This window comes from Chanodichthys erythropterus, chromosome 3 (assembly GCF_024489055.1).
Source record: "Chanodichthys erythropterus isolate Z2021 chromosome 3, ASM2448905v1, whole genome shotgun sequence".
Taxonomy (NCBI): domain Eukaryota; kingdom Metazoa; phylum Chordata; class Actinopteri; order Cypriniformes; family Xenocyprididae; genus Chanodichthys; species Chanodichthys erythropterus.
The window spans coordinates 15,820,021-15,829,329 of NC_090223.1; the positions used below are offsets into that span (position 1 = coordinate 15,820,021).

The window sequence follows — 9,309 nt, forward strand, 5'->3', positions numbered from 1 at the left end:
CAGGAACTTACGTGCCCCAAAATGTGAGATGTCGAGGCAAACTATGCAGTGTAAGGTCATTTAATTATATATTACGTACAATTTGTGTAAAATGTAAAGTGTTGCACATTTTATTTGTGCAGAGATGAGTTTACTTTACTTACATTTTTACAACACCATGTTGTAAGTGTGACCCATTAAATAACGTCTCGGGTTACGTCTGTAACCCTGGTTCCCTGAATAGGGAACGAGACGCTGCGTTGAACGCTTTGAGATCACCTCTGTGTGATTACGTCTTGAAGCACTTGTGAAATTGAACCAATAGTGTGATGAAGCGTCAGAGCGGGTGACATCACGGACCAGGAAACTAAAAAGCACTCCTGAGAACAAAGAACGTCAGCTTCTGATATGGATGAAGCAGACGCTCGCAGGCATGCAGGGAGTATGGCTAAGCAACGCAGCATCTCGTTCCCTATTCAGGGAACCAGGGTTACAGACGTAACCCGAGACGTTCCTTTTCATGGGAACATCGATGCTGCATTGAACGCTTTGGGAACCCTATCCCAACTAAGCCATAAGACCAAGTGCCTGTCTGTTATCTTACGTCGAGAGCACCGAGGACCCTGGAGTGGAGCCCAAATCAAGGTTATAAAACCTAATAAAAATGTGCTGAGATGACCACCCAGCCGCATCACATATCTCGTTGATGGGAACTCCTGAGATCAAAGCCTTTGAGGCAGCCAAACCCCTAGTAGAGTGTGTCCGGACAGCCAAAGTTGAAGGCTGCCCGGATGACTCATAGGCAAGAGAGATGGCCTCGACCACCCACTTGCTCATTCTTCCTGATCCGGATTAGTAAAAGGAGGACAAAAGGCCTGCAGTACAATTGGTCCTGGGACACTGGTGGGGACCTTGGGTATATAACCAGGTCTAGGATGAAGGAAAGCTCTGAACATACCAGGCGCAAAATCCAAACATGAGGGAGTTTTGTATGCACAGAAGGCCTCAGCCTCTGGGTACCACAGAGAAAGCGTATAAATAGGGGGTCTCTTCCCACAGAAGAGTCCCCCACTGGAGCATAAGCGGAAATAGCCGCTATATAAACCTTCAAGGTAGAAGGAGATAAACCATCCAAGATTTATACTTGGAGAAATTGCAACACTAGACTGATAGAAGAGTGGAACTGGTCCAGCTGACGTTGTCTACAGCAAGTAGAAAACAACTTCCATTTATATGCGTATAGCTTTCTCGTGGAAGGAGCTCTGGAGTGGAGTATGGTCTCGACAACCTCAGTTGGGAAACCGGATTCTATGAGCCTAGCCCCCTCAGAGGCCAGGCCCAGAGTTTTCACAACTCCAGGCGGGGGTGAATTATCATGCTGCCTGCTTGAGACAGAAGGTCCTGTCTGATGGGGATCTCCATGGGGGAGACATCTAGAAGAGACACTAGGTCTGCAAATCAAACTCGGGACAGCCGAAATGGGGCTATCAGTATGAGATGGACCCTGTTTCGGTGAACCCTCTCCAGAACTCGTGGGAACAGAGTGATTGGGGAAAATGTGTACAGACGTAACCTCGGCCACGTCTGCACCATGGCATCCAACCCCAGAGGGGCTGGATGAGTCAGAGAGCACCACAGTGGGCAAAGGATTCAAATTCTGCATGACCGAAGTTTTCTCAAATGAGCTCCACCACCTCAGGCTGGAGACTCCATTCCTCGGGCATCGGCCCCTGCCTCAACAGGATGTCTTTTCACATTTTGATGCCCCGGGATAAGAGCTGCTCTCAGGGAGAGGAGCTTCCCCTGGGCCCACAGGAGGATCTGATGGGCTAATCTGCACAACTGGCGAGACCTCAGACCCCCCTAATTGGTTGATATAGGAGACCACGACGTCTGTGCAAACTAACACGTGGTGGCCCCTCAGGTCTGGGAGGAAGTATTTGAGTGCTCGAAATACCACCATCATTTCCAGCCGATTTATGTGCCAGGAAAGTAGATGGTCCTCCTAAAGACCCTGAGCCGAGCGACCACTCATGATTGCCCCCAGCCTGTGAGAGACGCATCCGTCGTTAGCATTACGCGATGACAAGGAGCCCCCAACACAGGACCCTGGGACAGGAACCAAGGCTTCTTCCACATGAATAAGGCACGAAGGCATTGCCGTGTGACTTTGATCATGCGGAAAGGATTTCCCCTTGGAGAAAACCCCTTGGTCCTGTAAGGCTTGATTTTCCTGCTAAACGAAAACTGAGATCAAGCATCCTGCAATAAAGCAATAAAAATCGCCTAGAGAAGAAGATCTCAGAGAAATAGCAAGGGGCCAACGCCTTGCCCTTACTCCAAAAGGACAACGCCTCCCCCCACCACACACACACACACACACACACACACACACAAACTCTCCTCCCCCCTGCCTCAAATCACTGAAAGTTTATATTCTATGTATAATGTAACTTGTATCGTTTTTCCCTTTCATGTTTGGTATCATTTTAAAAGTCTCAGTGCGATTGGTAAAACGGTCTCAATTTCACAGCAGTCACTAGAATTATGAAGAAGATGGAAAATTAAGGAAAATTCTGTCCTCTTTTTGGGTGGTGTCTCTTCTCCTCTCCCCCAAAACAGGTGTTGGTGTAATAAACATTTACGATCCTTTTGTTCTGGTTCTGGTATAAAAGGTAAAGAGCAAAGCAGTCATGGGGGATCTTCTGCAGGCCCCCACAGAGAGGTGGGTGAATGTCTGAGAACATTCACCCATCCCTGTGTATACATGCATTTCTTTGAGTAATCGATATTATGCATTTATCATTTCTGAATTGGCTTCTAATTGTCTAACTGTAATGTAATTGGCATCATATATTTTTACTTGACAAATAAAATGTTATATTTGGTTGATTCTGTATTATTCTTAAACCATTATTTCTAGTAGATTAAAGCAAAGGTATTACCTCAAATCTGTGTTCAGGATTGTTCATACGAAAGGTTTAATAGATGGAGCATAGGGCACGTCAATTAAGTCCATTTCGATTTCTGACAATCACTGCCTTAAATAAGTTGCAGTTTTCGTAAATATATCAAAACTATGCTTTTTGTTACGAGTAAGCAGAGCGTGACCGACTTAAAGGTAGATATTTACCCTGCATCCAATGTTTAAGGTCAGACTGACGAGTTTGTGTCCGGGAAGAGTGCTCAAATTGGCCGAAGTAACTCTTCTAAAGCGATACCGGGACTGCAGTGAACGAAATAATTGAAGATATAAGGTAATCAGAATAATCGAATATCTAAATTAATACATAACAAATGATTAATTTCTAATTGGAAACACAACCTAAGTGTAAGAATCATTTGAAATTGGAGTCAGATTAAGCGAGTGAAATTAAGTGAACTTAATAGAGACGCTGAAAAGGCATACACGCGTAAACCTTCCCCGTCCTGTGGGAAACCGTCATTGGGCCCATTAGGCGGGCCTTACAGTCCTTAGCCACCACTGTAAGGGTCTCATGTGCAGCAGGCCAAAAGGTATCACGTTGGACGCAGCTGCCATCAGACCCAGCAGTCTCTGAAACTGTTTTACAGTGCGTGACTGGCCTAATTTCACCCCATTCACGGCCGAGAGAATGGAATTCACCAGAGCAGGAGATAGACGTGCATGCATCATGATGGAATCCCAGACTACCCCTAGATAGTTGGTAGTTTAAGCTGGAAGAAGCACACTCTTCTTGGCATTAAGGCTCAGCCCTAACCTTCTCATGTGAGACAGAACAACATCTCGATGTTGGACTGCCATGTGCTCAAATTGAGCTAAATTCAACCAATCGTTGATGTAATTCAACACGCGAATGCCCTGGAGTCTCAGAGGAGCCAGAGCTGCATCCACGCATCCCGAATTCTGTAACCCTTTTCTATTGTGAGCAGTACCCATTGAGAAATACTTGGAAGAAGTTTCCATTCTACCAGAAATTCTTTTTTTGTTTTTTTTGAGCATTTGACTCGGCGCCCTGAAGCGGCGAACCGGCAGGGAACAACCGAATCAAATGTCAACCGGCCCTCCTCAGAGGGTCAGTGGAGACCGCTGCGCCCTGAAGCACACGAGGTGGCAGGGTTGGCAGAATGGCCCCCTGAGGGCACCGAGGAGGGGCGGATACCATATAGTGTGGTAAAGAACCCTCTTCAGAACGGGGCTACCCTCGAATGTCCCACTGCACTGGCGTCAGGACCTCTTCAAAGCCTTCTTGGTGATAATAACAGATCTGTCTTACCCCACAAAGACTTCAGCTGTGTCGCCTTTTTAGCTGTGTTGCCTTTCTGCATTTTGTTTTGGATGAATGGTCAGACCAGTGCCCTGAAACGGTGAACCAGCAGAGAACAACTGAACTGACCACTCCATGACCCTCCTCTTCTTGGAGGATCACTGTAAAACCGCTGCGCCCTGAAGCACACGAGGTGGCAGGGTTGGCAGACCGGCTTCTTTTCTTTTAAATTCCTCGGAATTTAATGTATTCAATATTTAATTTAATCCTCAAATTAAATGCAGCCAGAAACAAACAGTCAAAAATGACAGGCTGAATATATTAGAATACAAAAAGAATTATATAGCTCGTAATAGTTTTAGTATTATTTAGTATTATAGGGAAAGAGAGAAAGGGAAACTCCTGTCTGCTCAGTTCTCCCCCGGCCCTGCTATAGGAACTTTAAAGGGAAATGGGTGCATGGGAGCCTACTTTTAGAAGGCCCTCTTAGGCCCTCCTATTATGATCCTGGCTTCTGGCTACCAGGGAGCCATAGGGAGGATGGGATCTTTGGGGGCTTTTAGAGGGCCCTCTGATTATGAGGGCCCTACTAGGAGGCCCTAGGCTAGGGAGGAGGGTGTAGTGTACCTTTAGAGGGCCATCTGATTACAAGGGCCCCTACCATGGGGCCCCTGGCTTCTGGGGGGAGGGGAGGGGGGCGTGTTAACAGCCTTACAGAAGGCCCTCTGACTAGGGAGCGGTAGCATGGTGGGATGGAGGCGGTTAACCTGCCCGCTGAGTGGCCCCCAGACCAGTGTAGCAGTGTAAGAGTTTGACCAGTGTAATCACTCCCAGGGCTGTAGTGGAGGCTAAACGCAAGTAAACACGGTTTACCCACCTCTGAAATTTCAGAATTAGAGTTTACCCACTTCTCAATTGATCTAAATGCACATCATAGTATAGTTTATGCACAAAATGTGATCACAGAATTCTTATTTTACCACTACACCCCTGATCACTCCGTTCTATACGGGGATATGGTACACAGGTGGATTCTGGCATGGTTCAGCTGGACACGGTACACATGTAGTGTGATCACTAACCGTGCCCCAACATGGCTCTCACTGTACGTTCACACCAGGAGAGACCAAAGTGAACACGTCGCCAAGGTCGTTGAAGAAGCTTCGTTGTTGAATTTGCTTTATTCACTTTGTTCGCTCATTGGAATGTTTTGATTTAGCCTGTTACCGTGGGGCGTTGGTAAATCTATATATTAGAATTGGTTTTCACCAAACCGCGTCATAACTCATTACTTAAGGTTAACTGACTTTTAACTTCTCTTTTTCGCTCTGGCCCGCCCAATTCGCTTCGCTGCCAGTGAATTTGCTTTGTTCGGCCAATTCGCCGAGAAATAATGACTTTCGTCGCTCTGGTCTCTTCTGATGTGAATGTATGTGACATCAATAATGACACTACAAATAATAAATATTTGAATTAATTTGAGAAAGTTGGTGTTAATAACAGTTTTTTTCACATTGGACTCCTTGCAATGCGTAAATCATGGGGAGAGACCTATCTTTTCCCATGGTAATAACCAGGCTGCTGAATAGAAATGGGATGATCAGGGGCGGAGCCAGACATTGTAAACATTCGGGGCTTAGACCAAATCTATATTTGTCCAAAGACAATTTAATTTTCTATTAACAGCTTTACTGACATGAAAGGAGCTTTTGTTGACGTATTCTTGTTCAGAAAATGTACATTATTTGACACTGTAATTTGTAAAACTTTGTTGGATGTACCAGCTCTAGGGGGGTCCGGTGGCATGCCCCCCTGGAAGAAAATTTTGAAAATTTTAAGGTTAAATGCATCAATCTGGTGCTCTCTGGAAACTCAAAATTAAGAGCTTCAACCCATGTACAGTGTGCAAATTGAACAAAGAAACAGCATTGACTTGTACCTGGACATTAAAAAGAGTTCAAACATCTTTTTTACAATACTTTTGTACGATTTCTTTTTAAAAGATAAATCCTTGAGCTTTTATTTTGATCACCAGATCACCAGCCAATCGCGTGCGCAGATGTGCGCACTTCTCTTTAAAACACGCAGCACAGACAGAGTGTATATATAATTAATCGATGTCTTTTGCTGTTTTATATAGGCACAAAGCCATATCACGGTTTCGATTTTAGCTCGTTGTAAAACGTAGTATGTTTTAAATGTTCAGTTCATTATGAAACGGTGGCGGCAGTACAGGGTCATTAATGGGAAACACTGAATGAATGTATAGCTGATAAATGTGCTAAAGTTGTCATATCGGTTGTTATATAACAAAACCTTTTGCCCAGGGGCCCACACAACCCATAATCCATCCCTGAACAGGAGTGGAGCTAAAAACTCCCGCTAGTGCATACTTCTCTTTACATTTCGGGACATTTTTATGAATGAACACTGTCAGCTGTGACGTGCATGCTCCACTCCCAGCAAACAACACAATCGTGTGCATCCCTACTCGCATTGTAGTGTAGCACTGGGAGGAACGCGACGCGAACTGCTGTTCACTTTCTTTATATATATAAATATATCTTCAATATTTGTAAATTGACAAATTCAGAAAGATATTTGATGTAACTTCTCAATTAAATCGAGAAAATAATCAGACAAGTATATCACGTTCTGAATATTTCAAATAAACAAAATAATCATGGCTTTCAGACACAACTGATTTGTTTTTGATGTTGGAATAATAAACTTGTGATTTTGGAACACGATATGTGTGTGAGGTGGCGAGTCCTCAAATCGGTATCACAATATCCACCTCCTCAGAGCTGGATATGTGAAGTACCTGTATTGATATGTGTGTGTTGCCATGTTATGATGGCCACTAGATGGCAGTATAATGCAGTGATACAGCTAAGTTCAGTTCTATGTTAAGGACCAGAGAACAAGAATAAACGCATTCTGATAACAGTACTCGGTGTGTGAGCCTCATTAATACATGGTACCAGGATAAATTATGACAAGATGATGAATTCCATCCGTCCACAAGACGAATTGAAATTGACTGGTAATGTCAATGAAAATTGGAAAGCTTTCAAACAAAGTTTTGAACTTTATGCACTCGCCATTGGGCTGGATGGAAATGAATGGAGGAAAATAGCATTACTGCTAACAGTGGCAGGACGCAGCGCACTGGATGTGTATAATACTTTTGTCTTCACGGAAGAAGAAAAAGATAAGTATGAGGCTGTGATTGAAAAATTCAAGCAATACTGCACACCGAGGAAAAATGAGACCTACGAAAGGTACGTTTTCAGAAATAGACTGCAGAAAGAGTCAGAATCCATTGAATAATATGTTACAGATTTAAGATTGAAGAGCCAGTCGTGTAATTTCGGAACGCTGTGTGACTCCATGATTCGAGATCAAATAGTAATCGGAGTACAAGATAAAAGAGTAAGGATGCAATTATTGAAAGAGACTGACCTCACATTAGAAAAGGCAATAAAAATTTGCCAAGCATCAGAATGTGCAATGGCACAGCTAAAGAATTTCAGTGATGAGAAGGAGACAGCCGAAGTGGATGCAGTTTGACGTGCTAATGAAAGAGTGATGTCACAGAAGAAAAAAACAAAAGCCAAGTCAAGAGAGCAAGGGCTGCAGAAAGTGTGGCAATAAACATGCACCAAAAAAGTGCCCAGCTTTTGGAAAGACTGCAGGAATTGTGGAGGAAGGAATCATTTCGCTAAATGCTGTTATTCAAAGAAAAAAGTGCAGCTTCTAGAAAAGAAGAGTGACAGTGAGGATGAACAAGCACCAATCTTCGTGGACTCCATTGAAGATGGACAAACTGCTTCAGCTGATGAATGGATAGCACACATGGATGTAAATGGTACTGACCTTTCATTAAAACTAGACACAGGGGCCCAGGTTAACATCCTGCCCAAGAAAGACTTTCAAAGACTGAGAAAAAAGCCCAAGATAAATCACAGAAAAGTAAATCTGAAAACGTATGACAACAAGACCATACCCACAAAGGGAGTTTGCAGAGCCAGTCTGTCCTGTAACAGAAAAAAGAAGGATGTGTTTTTTGTGCGTAATGTTATATTCTTATATATTGACAGTTGCTGGAGTAGTTTAGTACATGTAAACATGACACAAAGATTTGAAAACTTACTGTCGACACCAACAGTCGACGAAACTGCTTCCCATGCCTTTTCCTTCGCAATCAAATCTTTGTACAATACATTCTGCGGGTCATACAGAATTTTATGTTTTTCCACCTCAACGATGAGACGAGTGTCATCCATGTCACCTTGTTTTTGAATAGGTTGGTTTAGGTCCGCCTGTCACGTCATTGCCTGCTGGGATGCGAGTTTCCCTCCAACGATGGGGAAAAACATATCTGATCGCATTATGCAAGTAGGCTAAACACTGTTCTTTTTTTTTTTTTTAATAAAATAATTGTTTTGAAATGATACAACTGAACTGTGAAATTGAAATGTTTCCTTTTGGCATGAATATAGCTTGTTGCTGGCATGGCGTTAAATCAAAAAAAAAAAAATTCTTTATGTAATGTACTAAATGTACAAAGTAGTTTAAATGTGCATAATTTCTTTCTTTTTTTTTTTTTTACAATTTCAGGTCAATCCATGTTCATTTTGCCCACACACAATCTTCTGTGCTGCACAGCAAAAATAGACTCGGTACGTAAACGATCGCTGCACTGCTGCAGACGCACTGCTCCTGGAACGCAATGACGGACCGCAACCACGTGCAGTGTGAACGCTCTAATCCGTTAACATGGGTGCGTAAAAAAATACGCAACGCATACGCACTGCAGACGGATTATGTGTGAAACAGGCGTAACTGGGTAAAAGAATACAAAGAGGTGTTCAAAGGAATAGGACACTTACCAGGAGAATATAAGATAAAACTAAAGAAGATTCAGAACCTGTCATTCACCCTGCAAGAAAGGTGCCAGTTGCATTAACCCCCTGAGGTCTGACAATGCGCCGGCGCGTTTTGCAGGTTTTTTTCACATTGCAGCAAAACAGACTTAAAATACTCCGTCATTTTTTGTCATAGAGACATAAGTAATATA

General features: G+C 43.4%; 1 long non-coding RNA gene across 1 annotated transcript; it reads left to right on the forward strand.

Moving 5' to 3' along the window:
• Positions 1-7,221: 7,221 nt before the first annotated feature.
• On the forward strand, positions 7,222-8,980 carry LOC137008852 (uncharacterized). The gene is made up of 3 exons (XR_010892816.1): positions 7,222-7,510; positions 8,536-8,627; positions 8,850-8,980. It is a non-coding gene; the product is annotated as an uncharacterized lncRNA (long non-coding RNA).
• The last annotated feature ends 329 nt before the right edge of the window (positions 8,981-9,309 follow it).